General features: G+C 41.5%; 1 long non-coding RNA gene across 1 annotated transcript in view; it reads right to left on the bottom strand.

Annotated features, from left to right (window-relative positions):
• Nucleotides 1–18,793: 18,793 nt before the first annotated feature.
• LOC135268279 (uncharacterized) overlaps nt 18,794–27,498 on the bottom strand; it is an 80,000-nt gene continuing 71,295 nt past the window's right edge. Inside the window, exon 3 of the long non-coding RNA XR_010336544.1 lies at nt 18,794–18,929. This is a non-coding gene — a long non-coding RNA (uncharacterized LOC135268279). The remainder of the gene's footprint in view (nt 18,930–27,498) is intronic.

Genomic DNA, 27,498 nt, shown 5'->3' with positions numbered 1-27,498 from the left:
AGGTCAGGAGTTTGAGAACAGCCTGGCCAACATGGTGAAACCCTGTCTCTACTAAAAATAGAAAAATTAGCCGGGCATGGTGGCATGCACCTGTAATCCTAGCTTTTTGGGAGGCTGAGGCAAGAGAATCGCTTGAACCCAGGAGGAGGAGGTTGCAGTGAGCTGAGATTGCGTCACTGCTCTCCAGCCTGGACAACGGAGTGAGACTCTGTCTCAAAATAAATAAATAAAAAATGAAAAGAAAAGAAAAAAAACACATCAAATAAACACACATCAAATGTAGGTTGGTATTGTTACATAACATGAGGCGGCACAAACATTGAGACGAAAAGCTTAACCAAGGGAAAAGATGCTCACTACACAGTGATAAAGGGAAAGTTCCCCATCTTTAATATATTAATTTAATAAAACAACCTCAGAATATATTAAATTGTTAGAATTATAAGGAAAAAGAGACTAATTATAAAACATTGTGGGAGATTCTAGCACATGTCTCTCTGAATGTCTGGTAGATTAAGCAGAATATAAAATAGAAAGGGCCAGGCATGGTGGCTCACACCTGTAATCCCAACACTTTGGGAGGCTGAGGTGGGTGAATCACCTGAGTTCAGGAGTTCGAGACCAGCCTGGCCAACATGGTGAAACGCTGTCTCTACTAAAAATATAAAAATTAGCCAGGCGTGATGGTAGGCACCTGTAATCCAGCTACTCAGGAGGCTGAGGCAGGAGATTCACCTGAGCCCAGGAGGCAGAGATACCTGTAATCCAGCTACTCAGGAGGCTGAGGCAGGAGATTCACCTGAGCCCAGGAGGCAGAGATTGCAGTGAGCCAAGATCATGCCATTGCACTCCAACCTGGGTGGAGACTCCATCTCAAAAAATAATAATAATAAATAAAGGATGTAGGATGTAGGAGATTCATATAGAAGGATGTAGAAGGTTGGAGAACAGCATAATTACCATAGGGTTAGACGGATGGATAGATAGATACACAGGTGATAGACAGACAGATAGATACATTACCTACATATATAGTTGATAGATAGGGATGATAGATAATTAGATGATAGATAGGTGATAGAGAGAGATAGGATTATTTTCAAATGGTTTTTATGTATTTGAAAATAAACTATATTTTCTCATTTGAGAACCCAGTAATTGTTTTAATAATGGCTATGGGTAATGTAACTGAGACAGGAGTGCATCAGAATTTTGAGATACTCTTCTCAGTCTCAACAGCATTTGTCAGACTTTTATTAGAAGCCTCATGTTTCACACCGCTGCACTCCAGCCTGGGTGACAGAGCAAGAACCTGTCTCTAAAAAACAAACAAACAAAAATTTTTTTTTAAGAAGCAGCAGCATCTTCTGTTCAGGATACCCACTCAGAGGTGAGGGACAAGAATACAGAAGAGGCTACAGCAAAGAAACAAAGAACACTTAAAAGTTTTAGAAAGAGACTCCTTCCATTCAAACAAGTGGCCAGGAGCTCATACAGACTTTTTAAGAGTCTAAGATAAGAATTTGTTTCCACTCCAGACAAGATAATGGGATGTGGGAAGAACACTCTTCACTGAGGTTAGCTAGAATAGAATGGAGAGAGATTCAAGGTGAGCACAAGAAACATCTCTCAAATCCAAGAAACCATGTGCAGGTGGCATTCCTGATGCCCTTGGGAACCGAGCCTCTCTCTGCCTCTCAGGGCCATGCAGCATTCCACCCATCTTCCGCTGCTCACTGCCCCACTCTCGTCCCTACAGACCAGCTTCCTAGGTGCACTATTAGTCTGCTAGGGCCCCAGACAGCCCCCTGCCCCAGACCAAAGTCTACTCTCTCTCATTTCCTAATTCCAAATGACTGGCAAAGAGCCAAGCCATGCAAGACTTAACTTCCCGGACAGGGCAGAGCCAGGAACCCACTCAGTCCTATCACCCAAGGCCAGGAGGAGTGGCGGATTTTAATGGTGGATGGCCATTTACAGCAGGAAAAGCTGTGGGCAAAGAAGCTATAATAGACCTATCCTCTACATTGAGTAACGTGAGTCATTTTACTCAATTTCCAAAAAGATGCCATTTGCAAGAAGAGATATTAAGGTTGATAAATGAGAAGAATGAACTTAGTGGAGGAATTGTAATCACTTTGATATTCATTCCACTAGTGTTTATTGAACACTTACTGTTTGCCAGGGACTAAAGCAGGCCAGGGTGATGCAAAGGTAGAACCCTGCCCACAAAGAACTCACGCTGTCCTAGAACACATTGCCAAGAAAAGCAATGCCATCACCTTCCCTAGGAAATGTAAGGATCAGTTCCTCTGCAGAACTTTAAATACACCAGAGTCCAAGGCATTCTAACTATTCTTGAATGCTCCCTTGAAATGTCACTCCTCTCTTGCTTGTACGGGATTCTGTGTGAGCCTTAGGTTTCTTGTTACTCTAGGGATAGCTGCTTCATCTTAGGAAGTCACCTGCAGAAAGGCAGCTAGAATCAAGCACATTTGTATTTTGTTGTGTTCATTTTAACAAAGTTCATAAGCCATTTAGTCAATTTTCTTTTAAAGTGTGTAGTATACAGACCTAGGATTTACCAGAACACATGATCTAATATGACAAAGTCAGGGTGTCTTCAGCCTGTTACATTTTTACTACCATGGTCATCTGTTCTGCAGACAGAGTGCCGCTGGGTTTGTACAGTAGCCTCTTGCTCTGGGCCGCTCAGAGAACATCACAAACATATTAGCCCTAATGCACGACTACATTTCTGCTAGGAAATAAAATACCATCTTCTGGTGGGAAAGTTAAAGCACAGTAAGAGGACTTACCTCGCTGCACAGAATTCGTGGGGAAAGAATCCTAGGCTCCTAATTTCTAGTCTCAAGTGAGAACCAGAAGACCCACAGCCCAGGCACTATCCCAGATCACCTGCTTCTAATTATCCCCTTTTGTGGCGATGAGTTACTCATTAAGGTTAGAGTTTGCAGAACAGAACCAGAAGCAGCAGAGGTAAATTTTATTTTCCTTAAAGGGGTCTGGAGGGCACTCCACACAGCCCTGCAGGGACCCCAGCGATGACAGTCTCAGTTCCTCTCGTAGCTTCTCCACCGATAAGCTTTGAAGTGCTCTGTACAGAGCTGCCCAAAACCCGGCTTGCTTGGGCCTTGGATTATTGGTCATAGAAACCCCTCCAAAGACTTGTTTGCATGCCACGTCTCTGATTGGTTGAGAGGGTTCAAGGAAGATAAGTGGGAAAAGAGAGCTGGGTGCTTAATACCAATTAACTGGAACTTTGGGGAGTCTGCTCGCTGGAGTGTGAAACCTGATCTCACACAAGCCCACGCTGGAGCTCTTCCAGAGGGATTCTGTTACCAAAAGCAGCAGCATATGAACTGTTTTCGAGCATAGCTCCCTTCTAAGGCAGCCCTGCCTGCACGCCCTGAGGTCAGTGACGGAACGACCCCCAAATGGGGGCTCAGCTGAAGTACCACTTGTCTCCTTGAGAAGGACCCTTCTCAGAGTCGGCAATTTTGACCATGACTTCATTTCTACTGTTCTATTCCTAGAATTTGTCATCATGAAGGTTATTTTTCCAAAACAATAAATGGATCAAACTTGATGCAGAATCACATTGAATAAAGTCCATTGTACTTTCTAATTTATTTTTTTTAAGAACAGCTACAATGTATCTTACTGACCACCTTTCTGGCCAGGAGGGTCTATGAAGCATGCCCTGAAATGTCCACACTATTGTCCCACCATATGTATGAGCCATAACCTTGAAGAAGTTATTTAATTGATGTAAGCCTATTTTCCCATCTGTGATACTAGGATAATAATACTACCCATCTCGTGGTTTGTAGACTAAATGAGAAAATGTAACCATCTGGCAACCACCACAGTAATAATTGTTTGAAGCAAGAATCATCCACAAATGCGAAAACTAGTGGGTGAAAGTAGGATGAGAAAGTCGGCTGGGAAGCAGATACTTATCTAGTCTCAAAGAATCTCTAAGAGATACCAATTAATTACAGAGTGAAAAATGGTAACTTTACAGGGAAGAAAATGGCCAGACACCACCCTAGTCAAGGGATCAAAGTTAACGGCACCCATGAAAACAGACAGAGGCATAGCACACTCCTCCTGACACACAGGATTGAGAACACAGTAGCAGAACCACCTGCCAACACTGCATCTGGATTAGTCCATTGTCACATTGCTGACAAAGACATACCCCAAGACTGGGCAATCTGCAAAAGAAAGAGGTTTAATGGACTCACAGTTCCACGTGGCTGGGAAGACCTCACAATCATGGCAGAAGGTGAAAGTCACGTCTCACATGGCGGCAGACAAGAGAATAGAGCTTGTGCAGGGAAACTCCTTTTTATAAAATTATCAGATCTCATGAGACTGATTCACTGTCCTTAGACTAGCACGGGAAAGACCTGCCCCCATGATTCAATTACCTCCCACCATGTCCCTCCCAGAACACGTGGACGGTGGGAGAGCTACAGTTCAAGAGGAGCTTTGGGTGGAGACACAGCCAAACCACAACAGCATCTCTGAACCGAAGCATGTGGAAACACAAGATGAACTCAAACCAAGCAAGAGTTCACAACATAGCTGGCCTGTCTTCTTCAAAAACGTCAAAGTCACTGCAGTAGACAGAATAATGGCCCCAAATAGTACCTGGAACTTGTGAAGAGGTTAGCGTGCATGGCAAAAGCATCCTTGTAGATGTACAGATTATCCTGGATTAGCTAGGCAGACCCAATCTAATCATGTGAGGCCTTAAAGGGGAACCCTGACTTTCCCAGCATTGGTCAGAGGTCAGATAGATGTGACAATGTGAGAGGGACTCAACTAGCCATGGATAGCCCTGCAGATGGAGAAAGGGGTCATACAACAAGGAATGCAGGTGACATCTAGAAGTTGGAAAAGGCAAGGAAACAGATTCCTCGCACCCTCTGCCCCCTGCCAGAGTCTCCACAAGGGAACACTGCCCTGCCCACACCTTTCTTTTTAGCACAGGGAGACCATGTTAGATTTCTGACCTACACAACTGTAAGATAATAAACTTTTGTTGTTAAAGACACTAATTTTATGGTAAACTGTTACAGCAGCAATAGAAAACTAATACAGTTATAAAAGACAAAGAGTGAGAAACAGGCCAGGTGCTGCGGCTCACACCTGTAATCCCAACACTTTGAGAGGCCAAGGCAGGTGGATCACTTGAGGCCAGAAGTTCGAGACCAGCCTGGGCAACATGGCAAAAACCCGTCTCTACTAAAATACAAAAACTAGCTGGTTGTGGTGGCTCACATCTGTAGTCCCAGCTACTTGGGAGACTGCGGCATGAGAATCACTTGAACCCAAAAGGTAGAGGTTGCAGTGAGTCAAGGTCATGCCACTGCACTCTAGCCTGGGCAACAGAGCGAGACTCTGTCTCAAAAACAAAAACAAAAACAGAACAAGGAACTGTTACAATTAAAGGAGACGAAGGGTGCATGGCAGCTAGATACAAGGTGTGATCTTGGATTCAATCACGGATCAGAAAGAGACATTAATGGGGCAACTGGAAAACTCGAAGATCTTTTGCATAGCTAACACTCTTGTATCAATGTTAGTTTTCTGATTTGGGTCATTGTACTGGTCATGGAAAAAATGACCTTGTTTTAGGAAATACAAACTGAAGTACTTAGAGGTGAAGGAGCATCATGTCTGCAAATTATTCTCAAATGTTTCAAATATATATGTGTATGTGACACACACATACAACATATATACACACTTATGGAAAGAGAAAGAATGCGAGGGAAGTGTGATAAAATGTTAGCATTTGGTGAGTCTATGTGAAGAATATACAGGAATATTTTATACTATTGCAACTTTTGTGCATCTTAAATTTTGCAAAATGAGAAATTTGAAATACAGAAAAAGTAATAAATGTATGTAAAATACTTAGCACCCTCCCTGGCACTCAGTAAATGTTCAGCAAATCTCGGCTTTGGTTACGCTTTCGGGGTTTAGCACCCTCGCCCTCCTTGCCCATGACAGGAGAGAATCAGTGCACAGACCTGGAGCCAGGCTGGGTTTCAATCCCAGCTTTGCCACTTACTGGGTGTGTGTGACTTTGGACAAGGCATTAGCCACTCTGACCTTCAGTTTTTCCATCTACAAAAAGCAGGTAATATCTACGCCATAGGCTATGAGGATTCAATGAACTGATTTATGTGGCGTACATAGAACAGGGCTGGGCCAGTCATAAGTTCTAATGTAAGGATCACCTGAGTCCAGGAGTTCAAGACCAGCTTGGGTGACATAGTAAGAAGCTCCCAATCTCTACAAAAATAATTTTAATTAGCCGGGCACGGTGGCACGCACCTGAGGACCCTGATCAGTCCAGAATGGTGGGAATGGAGAGAAGAGAATAGTGGGAGACATTGCTAAACAGGTGACTTGGAGGTGACAACGAAGAGGGAGGCCAGCCTAGGGCACCAGCATAAGCCCAGGTACCTGGGCTGGACTCCGAGCAGGAAGGTGGAGTGTGGTAAGCAAGACGGGATGCCCAGATCCTATCCAATTCACTCAGATTTCAATATGCAGCCTCTATTCGTCCTGTGTGTGTTTAATGACTATGAATTCTGTGCAGATTGCTGAATCGAGAACCAAGCATGGATACCTGTGGGTAATATACGATCCTTGCCCTCAAGATACTCAGATTTTAGAAGAGAAAAGAGGCATCCTTTGCAGTAATTGAAGAGTATCAACCAGAGCTGGGAAAAGGGTAGAGAGCTGAAAGGAAAGTAATCAGTCTCACATTCTGTGATGAGTAACACCATGGGACCTTTGGCACAGAAGATATTAGGGACATGCTGGCTCTTAGAAGCAGAAAACAAATGGGCTGTGCTAGGAAAGATGACTTGTAAATCCCTAACCAGTGGTGGAGCTGTACTATGCATCATTCCTGGTTTCTAAGATAGTCCACAAAATGGAAAAAAGCAGAGGGATCTCCCCTCACCTTCCAGGCAAGCAACTAAATATTTTCCCTCTTTTACAAGGCTCAGCACACCAAAGGTGTTCATCATGTGATAAACTCTGGGTGTTTCTGAAAATATGGACAGACCATAAAAAAACCTCAGTGTGATTCAGGCAGGATGTTGCACTAAAGATACTGCAGCCTCTTTATTCTAAAAGATCAATTATCGTCTATTAGTTCAACAATTCTCATCCCATCAAAATTTAAAAATAAAAAGATTTTACATGACTAATGAGCTACTCTGCTCCGTTGGGTCATAATCTTCATTTTAAAGTGTCTGTATTCACAAGAGCAGGGTAAACTGAACCTCACAGTGTCATTATTACTGACTTTGTGGTAATTAATGGGGAATTTTCAAAATGTCTGAATCTCTATTTAAATGATTTATATAATGGACTTTCACAGTTGCTGTTACAATCTATCACATTGTAGTAAAGTAACTTCGGTGTGTTTATTACCAATTTATAGGGAATATAGCAGACTGGAGGTGATAAAACTTTTTTTCTCTTTTGGTTTTCTTACAGTTCGAATATTCTGTGATTGGAATTAACAGAACAGACACATCTTAGCATGTGAGACATTTGTAGTCTGAAGCCAAAGGTATTTTTATTTTAGGTGCTGGCCAGTCCCGTGATTTATGACATTGTTTCACTACAAATTGCTGTAAGGACAACCATTGCTCACCCACGAAGTGTTGTACGTTCACTCATAAATTTTCAGGAATTAGACAGCGTGTGTGCTAGGAATGACTGCACACTGTTTGCTGTTCCCTCCAACTCTGTAAAAACAAAAGAAGGCTTTAGGAAATTGGGCTTTCGGAGTCCACCTCGAGAAAAGAGGAGCGATCCAAGCTAGCACGTGCGTGTCTTCATTACATCCCAAAGCAGACACACACTGATAGGAACGATGTTCTCCCATCTATCAGTATAGAAGGAAATCTGCAGGAGTGGAGCAGAGTTTCTGGAGAAATATCAGCTCCTTTAGGGTTAAGGCCAAGTTTTATTAAAATTTCTTACGCCCTAAGGCTACGCCATTGCGTGACTGGAAAAAGGTAGTTGCTCAATGAACACAGAATTTGGATTAATCTACATAAGCATTCAAGCTATGTAATATGTATTTGAAAAGTAAAATCAATATCCAAAAAAGTCTTTATTTGAAAAGTGCATGCAATAGGGAAGTTTTTGCAAATTGTAAGATATCTGAATATGATTTAAGGTCTTGAGTGTTAACGCCATGTTGAATTCTTAATATCCTAACTATCTTTTATGTTTCCTAAATATTGTAAATATGCAAAATGATAATTTTCGTCTGACACACACTCAGAGAAAATAAAACAACACTTTTAAAACAAAGAGGTCTATATAATGATGAACAAATACAGTATTTCCTATTTCAAGCAAGCTCAATATATGAAAATGTCTAGATATACAGAGTTCTTTATGCCACTATTTCTACTTTTGTGCATATGACATTTTTTTAATTGAAAACAAAAGTTTTAAGTTCAAATTGTTGAGTTTTGCTAGTCAATTGTGCTACAGAAGGATCTACCCAGGATCGGGAGGCCCTCAAAGCATTTTTTTAAATCAAAGCATTAAGTCTTTTACCACATACCCTCTCTTTGAAGTTCATTTTTTTCTTTCCTCCTAAGTATTTTACAAGTTAATAAAATTTAAATTCTCTTTATATGTGTATGTCTAAAAATGTCTCCTCTTTTATACCCACTTATTTTTCCTTATATTTATTTAGGAATAATTTACATACGACGAACTGAAACCACTTAAATGAGTCTCATAAGATACAAATACTCATAAAACACCCACCACAATAGATACAAAACATTTCTATCACCCCAGAAGATTCTTGGCACCCCTTTGCAGCCCATCATTGCCCCTGCCCCAGCCCTGGGCAACCATAGATCTGCCTTCTGTCACTGTAGAATTCACCACGGTTTGTATAAATGAAATAATATAGTATGCACTCATTCATATCTGGCTTCAGCATGACTGTGTAACTGTAATTCAGCATGATTTAAAGATTTCTCCATTGTTGCTGTATGTTTCAGTAGTTTGCTCCTTTTTGCTATTAATATCCTACATATTAGATATACAATATATTATTTATCAGATGATAGATATTTGGAGTTATCCCAGAGGTTAGCTATAATTATTAAAGCTTCTATGAACATTTTTTTGTTTATTACTGCAGACATACATTTTCATTTCTTTCAGGTGAATACTTAAGAGTGGAATGATCATATGGTAGCTATACGTTTAATTTTTTAAGAAACTTCCAAACAGATTTCCAACAGTGCTGTATAATTTTATATTCCTAACAACAGGTTATGAGAATTCCCCTTGTCCTGCAACATTGCCAGCACTTGGTTTTGTCAGTCTTTTTAATTTTAGAAATTCTAGTGGGTAAATAATGGTTTCTCCTTGTAATTTTATTTTTGCATTTCCCTGATGGCTGAAGACATTAGACATCTTTTCGTACATTTTTTGGTCCAGTCATTTTTCTTTTGAAAAGCATTCAAATATTTTGTCTATTTTGTATTCAGTTGTTTGCTTTTTAATATGAATTTTAAGAGTTCTATATACTCTGCATACAAACTCTTTTCAGATATATGTGTAACAAATATTTTACTTCACTCTGTAGCTTTTTAATAGGGTCTCACTCTGTCACCTAGGCTAGAGTACGATGCAATGATAGCTCCGTGTAATCTCAATTCCTGGACAGTGAACCTCTCTCCTCAGCCTCCTGAGTAGCTGAAACTACAGGTGTGAGCCACTATGACTGGCTTAAGCTTTTAATTTTCTTAATGGCATCTTTCGGAAAGCAAAAGTTTTTAATTTTGATAAAGTTCTAGTATCAATTTTGGGGGTTATGTTTTATGCTTATTTGTGTTCTAGCTGAAGAATCTTTATCTTTCCTGAAGTCACAAAGCTTTTCTCCTATGTTTTCTTCTAGTTTCATGGCTTTAGCTTTTCTGTTTTAGGCTGTGCTCCACATTGGTGTTTTTGTATTATTTTTGTTGTTTTCTTTTTCTATTTTTTACCTGCTCTGAAAAGATAACTTAGCCAGATGCAGAGTCTAACTTTGTAGTTGTTTCCCTTCAGTACTTTTTTTTTTTTTTTAGATGGAGTCTCACTCTATTACCCAGGCTGGAGTGCAGTGGGACAACCTCAGCTAACTGTAACCTTTGTCTCCTGGGTTCAAGCAATTCTCCTGCCTCAGCCTCCCTAGTAGCTGGGATTACAGGTGTGTGCCACCACACCCAGCTAATTTTTATATTTTTAATAGAGACAGGGTTTTGCCATGTTGACAAGGCTGATCTCAAACTCCTGACCGCAAGCAATCCACCTGCTGCCTCAGCCTCCCAGTGCTGGGATTACAGGCGTGAGCTACCATGGCCAGCCATCCCTTCAGCATGTTTAAGATATTATTCCATCATCACCTGGCATCTGATGTTGCTATCAGTCAGACTGCTCTTCCTTTGTTAAGTAATCTATATTTCTCTCTGGTGCCTTTTATTTCTTTATTCTTATCATTCTGCAGTTTTACTAGCATGTATCTAGGTGTGAGGTGTTTTGCTCTGACAGACAAAATGCCCTTATAATCCCAGGATTATGTCTACATTTAATTCTAGAAAAGTCTTTAGCTATTACCTTTTCAAATACTACTTCTCTCCTATTCTTGCTATGGTGTTTTAGAAATACCTATTGTAACAATTTGCAATTCCTCAACTTACCTTTCATTAAAGGTCCCTCTTAATTCACCTTTCTTTATATCTCAACGCTGCATTCCAGGTGATATGTAAAATTCTGGCTTTCATCTCAATTTCTTCAACTATATATTCAGTTCAGTATTTCATTTACCAGGGTTGCTTTTCAAGGCCTCTATTTTTCATTCGAAAGATTTCTAATTGGTTTTTATTTGTATTTATCTATTATTGATGTAATTACCTACTTAATTTATATTTTATAGTTGTTACTTATCATATTGAAAATTGTAAATGTATTTACTTTAATGTAATTTTCAGATTCTTCTATTATTTGTAGTTTTCCAAGCATGAATCCTTCCAATTTTGTTTGAGAGTTCATACTGCATGGGAGTTGCCAACCTAGCAGTCATTCCCCTCTTCTTCACTAATAAAACCCAGTCTTATCTCCAGTGGCAATGTTTCCAGCCAACAGATGCTCCAAGACACTTGTGACCATTTGTTTCCCTTTGCCAGATGTTCAATTTCCCAGTCTCCTCTGCAACCAAGTTCATCCTAACAATATATGATGGGGATTCTATTTGGGAGCTTCTGAGAAGACAGGAATCACACATGATACCTGGAGCTACAGCAGCCATCTTATGACCTAAGGCAACAAACAGCAAACTAAGCAGAAAAGAGAATGTTAGAGGGAGCCTGGATCTTCATAGCATTGTTGAGCTACTAGACCACCTTCAGGCAGCCTACCTCCATTCTCTTATCACTTGCTGCTAAAATCATTCCACACTGGTACAGGAGGATTTTCCTGTCCCTAGGCAGGGATGCCTCAACCTGACTTCTGGGAGATAGAATCTCAGAAGTATCACTTCACCCTCCTGGGACTTTATGGTTCCCGACCTTAAACCAAGACAGAACTTGGTCCACCTCTTGGTCACACAGGTGCCTCTGCTTCCACCCTCTGCCACAGGTAATCAGCTGGTTTACTTATTAAGCATAGTAAGTATATAAACCTGCTGAAACCCCAGCTGGGCTAGCTGAAGTTTCTTCCACTTCCAATCACCTGCACAGAACCACACTCCCTGCACTGGCTTCATGACAGCAGCCTGAGGTGAGACTCACCACTCACCCGCTCTGCTCCACTCCCACTTTGAAATCCTAGATCCCAAACTGACTACCTTCTCCCCACCTCCCACGGGCCTCCAGCCTCAGCCAACACTCACTGCTGTGGGACTCTGATCCTAGACGTCCCTCTTTTCCTTTAGCACAGCTATGCAGTTCTAATTTTTGTTTCTAAGTCGCCCCTAATTTTGTGTATGTATGGATCAGAAGTTTCCGCATCTACTCATTTTGACACCTTGCCTGAAAGCCATCCCAATGCATTTTTTAATTGTTATATTTGAGCTTTTTACAAATAGGCCTACTCTTGTAAAACTTTAGAAGCCCAAAGAAATGTAAAAATAAAAATCAACCTTAACCCATCACCACTATTAACATTTAGATGCATTTATTTCTAGTCTTTTTCTATGCATATCTATAAACATACTGTTTTATAAAATTATGGCATACTTATAGACAGGGTTATATCTTACTTTTTTGTTAATATAAACACTTTCATATATATGTAATGTGTAATGTCAATTTATCATAATTGCCCTACTCCCCTATTATGAATATTCTGTTGTTTTTAATTTGTACCCGCCATATACAATGTTGCATTATAAATATTTCAGTATTTTCTTAGGATAAAGTCCTAGAAGTAGGCTTACCAAGAAAAGGGATATGAACATTTAAATGTATAGGTACATAGTGCCAAAGCATTCTCCCAACAAATGTTTATCCTCTCAGATTCTGAGTTTAATAATGCTTCAAACTTGCCAATTTGATAAACAAGAGTCAGTGTTCTTTTAATTTACATTTCTTTGATAGTCGTTAAGTTTGAACATTTTTTATGTTAATTAGCCATTTGTCTTTCCTTCCAGTGCATTTTAAATAACACTGTATTTACAACTTTGCAGAAACAGCTATTTCACAAATTAAATCAAAATACCTCTTTATGCATAGTAAGTTTATAAACCAGCCTCAAAATTGTCCATGTTGATATCTGTTTCATAATCGATATCTCTGTTTTTCAGGTTGAAATGTCGTCTTCATTTTAGTTTGGGTTCAAATTCTAGTTGAACTCGGTCTTTAGACAATTTACAGCAAAGGTGTGGTAATGTAGAGAAGATGTGTATATGAACACAAGTGACAAAATATATATGTATACGTGTGTATGTATATACAGTCAATAACATTTCGGTCAATGGCAAACCACATATACAAAGGTGGTCCCATAAGATTATGATGGAGCTGAAAAATTCCTATCACCTACTGATGTCATAGCTGCCATAAAGTCATAGAGCAATGCATTACTCACCTGTTTATGGTGATGCTGGTATAAACCAACCCACTACGCTGGCAGCCCTATGAAAGTCTAACACGTGCAATTATGTATAGTACATAATACTTGATAATAAATATGTTACTGGTGTATGTATTTACTAAACTATATTTTAATCATTAGAGTATATTCCTTCTGTTTATTTTAAAAAAAAAAACTTAACTGTGAACAGCCTCAGGCAGGTCCTTTAGAAGGTATCCAAAAGAAGGCATCATGACCACAGGAGATGACAGCTCCATGTGTGTTACTGCCCCTGAAGACCTTCCAGTGGCACAAGATGGGCTGGAAGACAGTGACAGGGATGATCCTGACCCTGAATAGGTCTAAGCCAATGAGTGTTTATGTCTTAGTTTTTAGAAAAAAAGTTTTGAAAGTAAAAACTAAATTTTAAAACAGAAAAAAAGCTTACAGAAAAGGATATAAAGAAAATATTTTTGTACAGCTATACCATGTGTTTGTGTTTCAGCTGTGCTATCACAGATGAGTCCAAAAGTTTTTAAGTTTTTAATTTTATAAAGCAAAAAAGTTACAGTGAGCCAAGGTTAGTTTACTATTGAAGGAAGAAAACGTTTTTGAATTAACTTAGTGTAGCCTAAATGCACAGTGTTTATACAGTCTGCAGGCATGTACAGTCATGTCCTGTGCCTTCGTATTCACTTATCACTCACTCGCTGACACCCAGAGCAACTTCTAGTACCGTAAGCTCCATTCATGGTAAGTGCCCAATACAGGTGCACCAATTTTACGTTTTTTTGTTTTGGGTTTTTTTTTTGAGACAGAGTCACACTCTGTCACCCAGGCTGGAGTGCAGTGGCGCAACCTCAGCTCACTGCAAACTTCATCTCCTGAGTTCAAGTGATTCTCCTGCCTCAGCCTCCCGAGTAGCTGGGATTACGGGCATGCGTCACCACACCCAGCTAATTTTTGTATTTTTAGTAGAGACAGGTTTCACCATGTTGGCCAGGATGGTCTCGAACTCCTGACCTGAAGTGATTCACCCGCCTTGACCTCCCAAAGTGCTGGGATTATAAGCATACTGTGCCAGGCCCATTTTTATGTTTTATACTGTATTTTCTCTGTACCTTGTCTATGTTTCCATGTGTGTAGATACAAATACTTGTCATTGTGTTAGAATTGCCTATAGTATTCAGAACAGTAACAGGCTGTACCGGTTTGTAGCCTAGGAGCAATGGGCTGTACTATATGGCATAGGTATGTAACAGGCAGTACCATCTAGGTTTGTGTAAGTACACTCTATGATGTTCGCATATCATTAAATCATTGAACAACACATTTCTCAGAATGCATCTCCATTGTTAATAGACACATGACTGTGTATATATATATATATATATGCAACATATACACGAATAATTCATATGCAGTTAACCACAGGTGCAAATGATTTTTAATCTGTGCACTTCAATAGAATTATGCCCTTCCATGATCTCTGGTCATGTACAAACTTGCTTTGAAATCCATTAAAAATGACATTTAAAAATGTCACCATTTTGGCCCCAGGCACAGTAGTTCATGCCTGTAATCCTAGCACTTTGGGAGGCTGAGACAGTGGATTGCCTAAGCTCAGGAGTTCAAGACCAACCTGGAGAACCTGGTGAAACCCCATCTCTACTAAAATACAAAAAATTAGCTGGGCATAGTGGCGGGTGCTTGTAGTCCCAGCTACTCAGGAGGCTGAGGTAGGAGAATTGCTTGAACCCAGGAGGTGGAGGTTGTGAGATCATGCCACTGCACTCTGGACTGAGCAACAGAATGGGACTCTGTCTTACAAAAAACTAAAAAGAAAAGAAAAGAAAATTTTACCATTTTGTCTCATAAACCACAAATCAAATCTAAGACTCATCTTAGAATGAACTAAAGACAAATGCTATGTGGTTGACTAAGAGTCACCCCTTTATACATTCAACGATACTGTAATGGCTTTACATCGTGTCTATGGAAACTGAAAAAAAGTATTTCAGGGAGATTATTAGTGGAAAGATGAGTCCAATTGCAGGTAGTTTTTTTTTTTTTTTTCTTTTTCGAGATAAGAGTCTCGCTCCCATGGCGCAGGCTGGAGTGCAGTGGCGCGATCTAAGCTCACTGCAACCTCCAACTCCTGGCTTCGAGCAATTCTCCTGCCTCCGAGCAATTCTCCTGCCTCAGCCTCCCTAGTAGCTGGGATTACAGGCACACCACCAAGCCCGGTTAATTTTTGTGTTTTTAGTAGAGACAGCTTTCGCCATGGTGGCCAGGCTGGTCTCGTGACCTCAGGTGATCCACCTGCAGCCTCCCAAAGTGCTGGGATTACAGGCTGAGCCACCGCACCTGGCCAACTGCAGGTAGATTTTAAGAGTGGCTGTGAGGGGATGGGGCCCTCCTCTGCAGAGAGGCGTGAGAAAGCTCGTGGGTTGGGAGGAGCGTACAGGTCAAGGTCAGGCGCAAGGGCCTAGAGAACCTAGTTCGGATCCTGGCTCAACCGTGCCCCTGGTGCGTCCTTACGCGAGGGACCAGACATCTCCGCGGATAACGAGTTAATAATAGCAGCCACCTCACAGTTTGGCTTTCAGGAGGTAATACCCATGCATGAAGCAACTCAGCGCAACGTCCAGCATATGTTAGGCGCTCCAGTTGTTCCTCTTACCTATGAAAAGTGGCGATGTGTGATGACCAGGAAGCCGAGAACAGTGACGCTCGCGGGTGACAGGGCTGGGCCGGCAGGGAGCAGGTGAGCGGAGTCCAGGCTGGGGGCCCTGGAGGTGGGGCCCAAGGCTGCCATTGAAAAGGAGCTTTAGCACAACGCCTGCAGCTGAGTCGTGTTTTGCATTAGGAAGTGTTTCACTGCCCAGCGACAGATCACCTGGCCCAGCCTAAAGAACTGCAGCCTCGCGGATCCAAGGGACCTGAGCGCAACCCCACGACCGGAAGCCCGGTTCCCAGGCTAGGATGTGTCTTATTAGGGTGACTTGTCAGGTTTGAGGTAGGCTGCTGGGGACAGACAGGGAGCAATGTCCTGCCTGCTCAGACCAGGGCTGTTCACAATTCTGGATTTGGTCCCACACTCATCACAAACAATTAAGCATCATCACCTGTGTGTCTGAATGTGGAACTGGTTTCTCAAGTCACCAATTTCTTCTTGGTGGTAGCAGAGCACTTCTGAGGCTTCCTGAAGCATCCTAGCATTTCTAAATTTCAAGATACCCTGTCTCGGCAAAACTTTATTTAGAGGCATCTGAGTGCTCGCACCTGGGTCTACTAAATAACGCACCTGGAGGAGCCCTTAGAATCCAAAGAACCATGATGATCATGGTTTCAGAAGTCTCGGATACTCCCCAGGGAAGTGGAGAAGTCCTGCTGTATGAACCTCCCACCCAAGCCCGCTGATCACAGGTTTGCTTCCCATTTGCCAAATTGAGGTGAAATTTACATTAATTCAGAGTTAGGAAAAATGCTTTACCAGATTTTGTTGGTTTATTATTTAAAGCAGTATAATTTTTTTAATCCTCTTAGTTTGTCCTCTATTCCTTTCTGCTTTTGGACACACTGAAATACATAATGTTTAAATTATTGGGCCGATTTCTTAACATACTTCTTTTTTTCCCTCAGTGGAGACCTAGAAAAATAATACCAAATAGTGAAGATGAATCTGATAGTTCAACCAGTATTTTAAATCCATTTCTTGATCATTGCCAAAGTATTTCACAAAAGAATCAGCCCAAGGAAACTGGAGTTATTCTTTCACTTTTTTTTTTTTTTTTTTCATGAAAAAGCTTAAGTAAATGTTTCTTGAAATTGTTCTTCACATCTTCTGGTCAAGGTACAAAATCTCCCTCCAGACAGTCTTGCATATCTCAGATCTGGCTAAGTGGAGGACCTGGGTATCTGTCTCCTTCAAGCCCATTTTAATCATTTGTAGCTGGAACTTGTCTTAATAAAACTTAGTTTAAACGCTTCTTAAATAGAAGGGAACCATGATGGGGTCATGGAAGGGCCCAGGTGTGAAATATATGAAAATTAAATCTTGCGATCTGAGTTGCTTCATCAATTAATATAAGATGGTATTAATAATAATAATCCAAGCTTCAAAAGATTTTGTCAGAACTAAGAACATATACATACATATTCTTAGGAAAATATATATATATATTATTGGAATATATATAGGATTAATATGTATAATATATAGGAGTACATTATTATATATAGGAATATATTATCTATATATAGGAATATATTTTTTCTAAGAATACATAAATATACATTATAAATAATATATAAAGTACATATTGCTAAGAAAATATAAACTATAAATATACATTATAAATAATACATATATAGTACATATTGCTAAGAATATATATGCTATAAATATATATAATTAATATATGGTATATATTACTAAGAATATATACACTGTAAATACATATTATAAATAGCATATAAAATATAGTATACCTTGCTAAGAATACATACACTATAAATATATAATATAAAAATATATAGTATATATTGCAAAGAATATACATACTATATACATTTATAGTGTATATATTAGAATATATATATTCTAAGAATATAGAAATATATATTAGATATATACATATACATATTTATATATATATATATTCATCTTTGAGAGAGAGAGATTCATTGCCTAGCAAGCAGTAAGGGTGCAATCGTTGCCTCCATCCACATTTTTTCATTACCTTGACCTCCTTTTGAAATCAGAACATGGGATTTTTTCATCAGAGAGCCCTGAAAATTCATGATCTATGTGCATAGCTACTACCACACCTCCAACTTCCACTCCAGAACACTAGCCCTCACCTCAGCTCTCTCACCTTGTAAGGACTCAGGTTAGTAGCCAGAGGTACTTACTAAATCTTTATTGATGATAAGCCAAAAGGTTTCATATCATAGCAGCTTTAAATGGCCCTGCCTCACTTAAACAAGAGCCAGAAGCACGGAAAACCACCACCAGAGTTCCGCACCCCTCTCTGGATTCCATCTGGACACCTCCCAGGCACAAATTCTTTCCTGGCGAATCTCACACCCATCTTCATCCCGGGTGGTTCTCTGAGTATTCTCTGGGAATATGCCTCAGTTCCCGATGCACAGTCAGGGTCTGGTTGCCTTTGTGGCCCATGTTAAACTCACCTTTCTCATGCAATCTCCAGCCTCTCCCTTGCTCATGGTTCTGGCCTTTGCCCCCTACTCTCCCACCCTGCACCCATGGAGAAGATCTACCCTTCCTATTTCCTCAATATAGGGAGAAGAACCAGACACTCAGGCATTTCAGGACAATGTCAGGTGTGGTGCAACCAAATAATGCAAAAGAATGCTTTCTAGAAAGATTGGATACAAAAGCGGCCCAAATGGGCTAGAACAAGGAAGGTCTGAACTGGTCATCTGCAGATGGGCACAGGGCTGGGCTCAGAGCATGAAACCAACTCCAAAGATGGTTAAATGATGACTTGGCACACAGGGCCAAGAGTCCAGAGATGACCCAAAACCAGGAAGCTGCTGAAGCTGTCAAATCTTTGCCAAAGATCCAGACCCAGCCCAAACTCAAAGGGCTGCTCTTGTCAGGGGAGAACAGGTGATCCGAGGGAGTCAAGTAGGCTCTCGGGTGGCATCAGGGGAGCCGAGTACTGCAGATGCTGGGGACAGGGCAGAGAAGCACGAGGCTGTCATTCTAGAAGCACTGAGGACAAGGCAGGGCCAGGTCCTCTCAGAGGCTCCTGCAGATGAAGAAAAGGGTTGGTTCAGAGCCAAAGGCAGAGCTGAAGCCACATCTTCCAGGTTTCAGTGCTGACATGGGTTGAGTGCTGGACCATGTACCAGGCAAGCCATTCTATACTGAGGCTTCGCGACCTAGGCTGGCCTGTTGCCTGCAGGTTGCATGGCTGTCACTGAGGAGCTCTCTCTGACTGGGGCTCAGCCTGCACCCTGGCAGATGCAGCAAGGTCCAGGGGGGAGGCCCTGAAGCCTAGGAGCACTGCAATTTCCCTGTGGGCCCCTCCTCTGCCAGAGCAGCCATCTTTACCAAAGGGAGAGAACATGGAGGGCTCATGGGAAACTAGGGAGAGTTTGTGGGTCCGCCAGCTGTCTGGGCAGCAGGCAAGCAAGTCTAAGATGCAGGACTTCAGAGGTGGCCCATACTCCAGACTTCCCAGACCTCTCCTAGGGGTTCTGGGAAGGCAAGAAACACATCATCAGCTTAGTAAGACATCAAGCACAATCAGAGGCGAAGGAGGAAGTGGGTAACTCCCAAGTGCACACAGGCTTGATGGTAGAGCTGGCCATAAAACTCACTTAAGGGGCTGGGCATGGTGGCTCACACCTGTAATCCCAGCACTTTGGGAGGCCAAGGCAGGTGGATCATCTGAGGTCAGGAGTTCGAGACCAGCCTGACTAAAATGGTGAAACCCTGTCTCTACTAAAAAATGCAAAAATTAGCCAGGTGTGGTGGCGGGCACCTGTAATCCCAGCTACTCAGGAGGCTGAGGCAGGAGAACGGCTTGAGCCTGGGAGGCAGAGGTTGCAGTGAGCCAAGATCGCACCATTGCACTCCAGCCTGGGCAACAGAGCGAGACTCCATCCAAAAAAAAAAAAAAAGTCACTTACAGGATTTGCTCTTATTTCCCCCTAAGGCCATCTTGCCATCCCCAGGCAAGATCGGTGCTAAACGATGGCTTCCAAGTGCCCGTTCCTGAGGCAGACCATCATTGCCATTAGCCCACGCTTGTGTATTGCCGCCTCTCTGCTCACAAGGGGTAAAAATGTAGGAACTCCTGCTTGATGCTGGTTTTTTATGTGGCTCTTTATTATCTACTCTTGATTCAACCACCATTTGCAGTTAGATTTTTTCACCTACATGGATGATGGTCACCATTTTTTTAGTTACCCCCTCTCCAGGGCTTTGACTGCACAAAACTTACATCCAGCCCTTTAGCTAAAGTTAGATTCACCTTGTGTCTTGGCTCTTAAGATTTTGACAAGTTGGCTGGCCTTGCTTGAACTCATATCTCTGCAAATACAAGGTCTATTGGAAATCTGGAGTTGTCACTTTTTTCCCCTGGGCAATCAACTGTACAATCACAGGGAATGCTGGCGATTGCTATTACTGTAACTCTCGGAACACAGGCACCATATAACTCTGCTGAATTAAAAAAAAAGAAGAAAAAGACTCATAACTTAAGAAGCTGCCAGGATTTAAAGTGGCCCAGGACTGCTGAGCCACTAATGCCTGAAACGCTTGAGTCTGAAAAGAGACATAATGTATATTAGCATTCTCAGCAAAAGCACTTTAGCCAACTCTGTTTTCATATGCCTCAACCCGGTTCCTTTGAAAATGAAAGTAAAAATAAAGCAATACTCCTTATAATTTCCGCAAGACCTTGAAGTGTGGGTTAAAGAAAATCTGCTGATTCTGCTGACCTTCGCAAAGGTGTTGTGGGGGCGGGGAGGAGTCACTGCATTTGGGTCTTGTGCGGGTCCCTAAGAGCTGGGCTTTGCCTGTGCTTCTGATATTTTCTTTCAAACTTGCCATTTTGCTGCTGCAGCTGGGCTTGTCAGTTTCCAGTACTAATGGGTTGTGATGGGGTGTCAGGGGAAGTCAACAATCAATGCTTGAAAAAAACTGGTGGGGGCGGTTGGGGAGGCCCATCACTGCTGACATGGCCAGGAACAGAAATACAATGGCCTCCTTTTGTAGAAAAATAAACAAGAAACACTGCACTGTGTTTTGCTTTTAAGATTAGTATAGATTTTTATCCTTTGATGACTGGGGCTGTCTGCCCTTCCCCCACTATAAGTTTGGCTTTCACACAACACGGATTGTGGCTTTTAAATAACCACTTTACAGTATAGTTAACATTACAATTCCTGGTGTGAATTGGAGTTGTTTCTTGCAGGAAGATGAATGAAGATTGGGAAAATGTCTCCTGAAACAGAGGCATGAAGGAAATGGTGAGAGATGGCTGGGCCCACCTTGTGAATGGGCCTGTTTTAGGAAAAACTCATTTAGACCCCAATGTTGTGTGACAGTAGAATACCATTACAGTAACATTCAGCTTCATGAGTCTAATGGCAAAAACATCAATGCCTGGCTGAAGTCTACATCCAGGGCAAGAAATCTCATTGAGCATCTTTTTCCCTAATAATTCAGTAGAACCCTATTGTGACCTGGTATCAGAATGCAAGAATAATATTTGCCTCAGAGGTTGTTTTATTCAAGTCATATATCAGGAATTATACCTGGAAAATGATTTGACCCAGGGGTTTACTGTACTTACTAATGTGAATTCTATTGATATCAAGAATCCCAGAGTGATAATCAAGTAAAATTATTTCGAGTTGACTTCATACAACACATGAGTTCCTGAAAATTTTGGGGTGACTCAGAGTAAAACTCAGAATCACATCCTTATCTGTTCACTTTGTAAATCCAAATCTATAGGTAACAGTTTTCCTTAAAGGGAAGTTCATCTCTATTCATCTGTCTTTATAAAACTGAAAATTTTTGCCTGTAATCTCAGCACTTTGCAAGGCCAAAGCAGGTGGATCACTTGAGGCCGGGAGTTTGAGATCAGCCTGGCCAACATGGTGAAACCCCCCTCTACTAAAAATACAAAAATTAGCCAGGCGTGGTGGTGGGCACCTGTAATGCTAGCTACTTGGGAGGCTAAGGTTGCAGTGAGTCGAGGTCGCACCAACTGTACTCCAGACTGGGTGATAGAGTAAGACTCTGTCTCAAAAAAAAAAAAAAAGAAAGAAAATTTTTGTTACAGAAAAAAAATGTGAGGCCGGGCACAGTGGCTCACACTTGTAATCCCAGCACTTTGGGAGGCTGAGGTGGGTGGATCATAAGGTCAGGAGTTCAAGACCAGCCTGGCCAACACAGTGAAACCCCGTCTCAACTAAAATACAAAAATTAGCTGGGCGTGGTGGCAGGCACCTGTAAATCCCAGCTACTCAGGGGGCTGAGACCGAAGAATTACTTGAACCCAGGAGGCGCAGGTTGTAGTCAGCCGAGATCACGCTACTGCACTCCAGCCTGGGCAACAGAGCTAGACTCCATCTCAAAAAAAAAAAAAGAAAGAAGAAAAGAAAAAAGGAAAAAAATGTGAACACAAAATGTCTGAAGTTGTAGTGAAATAAAAAGCAGCTTTCTAATCCCATATTCTTACCTGAACTGTGTTTGTTTCTTTCATATATTCACAATCTTACCCAGCCCAATTATTATTCTCAATTTCATCATTTCTATATTATAAAGATTTTAATAAGCATATAGTAATTTAATGATTGGAGTAAAATAACACAACAAGTTTATTTTTAAAAAATCATCCACCAAGAAGATAGGGTAGCTGTACTTCTTTTATTTCTCCCACTAATTGCAACTAAAAACCCTAGACATTACCTATGTATATAAATCAAACGTCAGAAGACTCTGAAAGGTGAATGGAAGGAGGTAGACTGAATAGGGACCTTGGGACGCAAGGAATGAAGAGTGTTGAGTTCCCTGGGTTTTCTTTCTGTCTCATATACCCTAGACTTGGAAAGAAAGAAGCTGGCAACCCTGAAACCAATGGGTGTGGACAAAAATAACCCCAGCAAGTCTCACTGCCCTTTTTCTTATCTGCAGAAAATTCTTGATCTTTGCTGATATGCTTGTTACATATATATTAAACATTAATTAACAAGACCATGTGTCTGTGACATAGCTTATCTTATAATGCGTGTTGCAAAATTGCCTGCCTGTTCTTACTGATTGACCCAGGGAAACGCCCCTTCCTTCTGGTGTGTTGGCTCCAGATCTTCTCTGCAACATCAGTGCTCAGAGCTCTGGTCCGCGGATCTCTGTACTCTGCACCTGGGGTTCACACTACTTGAGGAGGGGCTCATTTGCAGCTTTGGTAGGAAAAGAACCTTTCTGTTTGGGATCCAAGCTAAAAACGGATTCCACTGCCTCAATTGCACAGCAATATCTACATCTTGCCTGTTAGTGTATTAAGATTTAACATCTTCCTGAGTTACAGGAGTTCAGAAGATTACTATTTAGTTCTCATAGGCTTATCATTGTGTAGGCTATAAATGGTCAGAAAATATTGAATGAACAAATAAATATCTATTGGCACTACAGGTCGAATAGAACTGAAAGTACACACACACACACATACACATACACACCGAATACTGAAAATGCTGGATAAACTGTTTTTTAATGCATACTCAAAAGCAAGGAAAGAAAATTCCCTGATGTCAGGAATAAAGAACAACTCAAAGAAAAAGAGGTGAGTGTGAGCTGAAGCCAAACAGACGACGGGGTGTTGTAAACAGACATAGCCTAACAGGCGTGGGACTCGTTTTAACACCTGTACAGGAAAAGGAGATGAGGCCTTGGGCCCGTGCAAGACACAAAGCTGAAACAAAGCTCCTGTTTAAACTGGAAGCCATGAAGCTTTGCCTGGAGGGTGACAATGAGCTTAGAAAGTTGACGCCCTGGTTTAGAGAATCAGCAAGAAAGCTCGCCATCAGCTCAGTGCAATGGGTAGAAAGCCTCACCCGTAGGAAGCTGGAGCCAGTGCCTGCTACGCACATGTGTAGCGTTCACATCTCTATTACCTACGTGAGGAGGGAACCCCAGCTGAGAAATTAAGACAGGCACTGATGCAGCAATCCCACTTCTCCAAGCATATCCACAACAACCGAAAGCAGGGTCTCAAAGAGGTGTTTGAACCCCCATGTTCATAGCAGCATTATTCACAACAGCCAAAAGGTGATAGACACAAGTACCCAGGTATCAATTGAACTGATCAATAAAATGTGGTATATACATATAAGAAATATTATTCAGCCTCGAAAAGGAAGAACATTCTGTCACCTAGATGAACTTTGAGGACATCATGCTAACTGAAATAAGCCAGGTACAAAATGACAAATGCTGTGTGATTCCACTTATATGAGGTACTTGGAGTAGCCAAACCTCATCGAGACAGAAGGTAGAATGGTGGTTGCTAGTGGAGGGGAGAGGGGAAAACAGCGAGTCACTGCTTAAAGGGTATAAAGTTTCAGTTTTCCAAGATGAAAAAGTTTTGCTAATTGATTGCACAATACCGTGAATATATTTAATGCTACTGAACATTACTGTACACTGAAAAATTGTTAAGATGGGTGAAGTGCAGTGGCTCGCACCTGTAATCCCAGCACTTTGGGAGGCCAAGGTGGGAGGATTGCTGGAGCCCAGAGAGTTTGAGGCAGCAATAAGCTATGATCGTGCCACTGCACACCAGCCTGTGTGACAGAGCACGACTCTGTTTACTGAAAAAAAATTGTTAAGATGGTAAACTTGCATTATGATTATTTTACCACAATTTAAAAATTAAAAAGAAAACTGGTACAGACCAGGGAAAAGCAAAGAGCAAATGGAAAATAAGAATCTCTAGACAAAAGCACAATCAGGATCCAATGTCATCCCAGAAAATCAATTCCCACCGAAGATGAGCTCACACGCAAAGATGACAAGCCACATAGGGAAATGAGTCACTGTGGAATAATCGGCAGAGGCAGCAAATGGAAAAATGTGTTCTCTGAGAGATATAAAGCAAACATTCCTACCCAAGATACAAAAGATTGTCTATAAACCATAATAAAAGAACAGAAAAGTAATGAGGTTGGGAGAGGGAGAAGGAAGAGGTAGCATTAAAGAATAAAAGACAAACTAAATAGGAATTATAGGAATAAGCAAATAGACCATCATTACAATTTTCAAAAACAACATCATTGCATGGGTTAAACACTGGTATAATTGATAACTGCTAATGAATCCAGAGCATGGGAAAAAAAAAGCAACATGTTTTATTCAGGCTCAGACCTTTTCCTAGCCAATTGCATGATTTATGAGCCATGATGCAATACCATTCTACAGCCAAACACAAAATAATATCAGGCAATTCCTCCTGTTCATTCTCAAATATTCAAACTTTGAATCAGGCACTATTTTTAAGCCCTGAAAATACAGTTACAAATGAGACAGACAAGGTCTTTCTTCTTCAGGTTCTTGCATTCTAGTAGTTTGTTATCTAGAAGACAATAAATAGGCATAAATAAAATAATTTCAGATATTGATAAGTATAAGAAAAAATAATACAGAACATAAGATAGAGAGTGATGGAGCTGTCATTGGGGCCATCTTAGACTAGGTGTCCAGAAAAGGCCTCTCTATAGAGGTGGCATTTAAGCTGAGCTTAGATGAGAAGGTGCCAATCAAGCCAAGGTCTTTGAGAAGAGCAATCCAAAGGGAAGAAGGGTTGAGGACAGGGGCTCTGAGAAAAGAAAGGAACAAAAGCCTTTAGATCATGGTTTAGGATGGACATAGTAGAAAGAAAGGAGAAGGATGTTTTCCGTCAGCCATAGAATGTAAAATGCCCTAGTTCAGATCTGCCCTGTCACTTGCATTGCCATATTGCTATTGGTTAAAGTTCAAGTCGTAACTAGGTTCTAGGATACAGTCTGGGATAATCAAAGCCCCAGGCCAGAATGACACTGCCAGGGCAGACACAGAACTGTGTTTTCTCAGAACTCCCTGGGTGACTCTGTATTGCATATTGCCTGCCCCTGCATAAGGGCGCAAGTCAGTTGATGCTAAGCACCCTCAAGCTCCATCCATTTTCTAAAACAACAGTGGTGACCTTCTGTAAAGGGGCATCTAGTAATGGTTTGGGCTTTGAAGATCACAAGTTGCAAGTGCCCAACTCTGCCATGGTAGCACAAAAGCAGCCAAGATAATACATGACCAAAGGAGTGTTGCTATGTCCTAATGGCACTTTTATAAAAACAGCCAGTAATTGGCCAACCCCTGTTCTAAAGCAGTGGTCCTGAAAGATGAGCCTTGGGCTGGGTGCAGCGGCTCACACCTGTAATCCCAGTACTTTGGGAGGCCGAGGCAGGCAGATCACCTGAGGTCAGGAGTTCAAGACCAATCTGGCCAATGTGGTGAAACTCCATCTCTACTAAATACAAAATATTAGCCAGGCATGGTGGCACACGCCTGAAGCCCTTGCTACTTGAGAGGCTGAGACAGGAGAATTGCTTGAACCTGGGAGGCGGAGGTTGCATTGAGCCGAGATCAGGGCACTGCACTCCAGCCTGGGCAACAGAATGAGACTCTGTCTAAAAAAAAACAACTAAGATGAGCCTCGAGCCTTGGGATGTGGTGGGGGAGAAATGTTAGTACTTTTGTTTATGATTTTTATCCCCCACCACCAAAAAAATCCAGAAAGACACTAATCTATTAATATTTAATATACAGGTTGACATTGGCGGCCTCAATCTGATGTCAGAGCATGAGATCACATGGTACGAAAAGAATCATGAGGGAAAAGAGCTGCCCAAGCACAGCCAGTGGTCCTCAGTCTTTCTTTACTTTCAGTGCCTCATAGCACATTACAGTTTGTACGATTTCCACAAAGAACCCTCAGACCGAACACAATACCAACAATACAAGCACAAATGATAACACAAACATGACAAAACCCACACATCTCCAAGTCCTAATATGACATGTGTTAGTCACAAAAAGACAAAAAGAGTGGAAAAATTAATCATATCTGAAAAACGGTCCACAAAACTATTCAAATCTGTATTCATTACCTATTGCTGTAAAACAGATCACTGCAAAACTTAGTGACTTAAAATAATAATAAGGATTTAGTATCTCACACAGTTTCTATCGGTCAAAATTTGGGTGCAACTTCTCTGAGTGATTCTGGCATAGAGTCTCACATGAGACTGCAGTGAAGACGTTGGCCAAGGCTACAGTCATCTGAAGGCTTCACTAGGACTGAAGGAGCCACTTCCAAGATTTCCTCTTTTGGCTGGCTTTTAGAAAGAGGTCTGAATTCCTCATCACATGGGCCTCCCTATCAGGCTGCTTGAGTCTCCTCACAACATGGCAGCTGGCTTCCCCCAGACTGAGTGTTACAAGAGAGCAAGGCAAAAGTGGCAAAGTCCTAGCCATAGAAGTCGGCACCATCAGGCCAGCCGTGGTGGCTAATGCCGGTAATCCCAGCACTTTGGGAGGCCAACACAGGTGAATCACCTGAGGTCAGGAGTTCGAGACCAGACTGGCCAACATAGTGAAAACCACGTCTACTAAAAATACAAAAATTAGCCAGGCACGGTGGTGCACGCCTGTAGTCCTAGCTACTCAAACTAAGGCAAGAGAATCGCTTGAACCTGGGAGGCAGAGGTTGCAGTGAGCCAAGACTGCACCACTGCACTCCAGACTGGGCAAAAGAGCAAGACTCC

Source organism: Aotus nancymaae, unplaced genomic scaffold (assembly GCF_030222135.1).
Source record: "Aotus nancymaae isolate 86718 unplaced genomic scaffold, 86718_ANA_hifiasm-v0.15.2.pri h1tg000040l, whole genome shotgun sequence".
Lineage (NCBI taxonomy): Eukaryota > Metazoa > Chordata > Mammalia > Primates > Aotidae > Aotus > Aotus nancymaae.
Note: the sequence above shows the minus strand (reverse complement) of the source record. Positions and strands in the feature narration are given on the sequence as shown.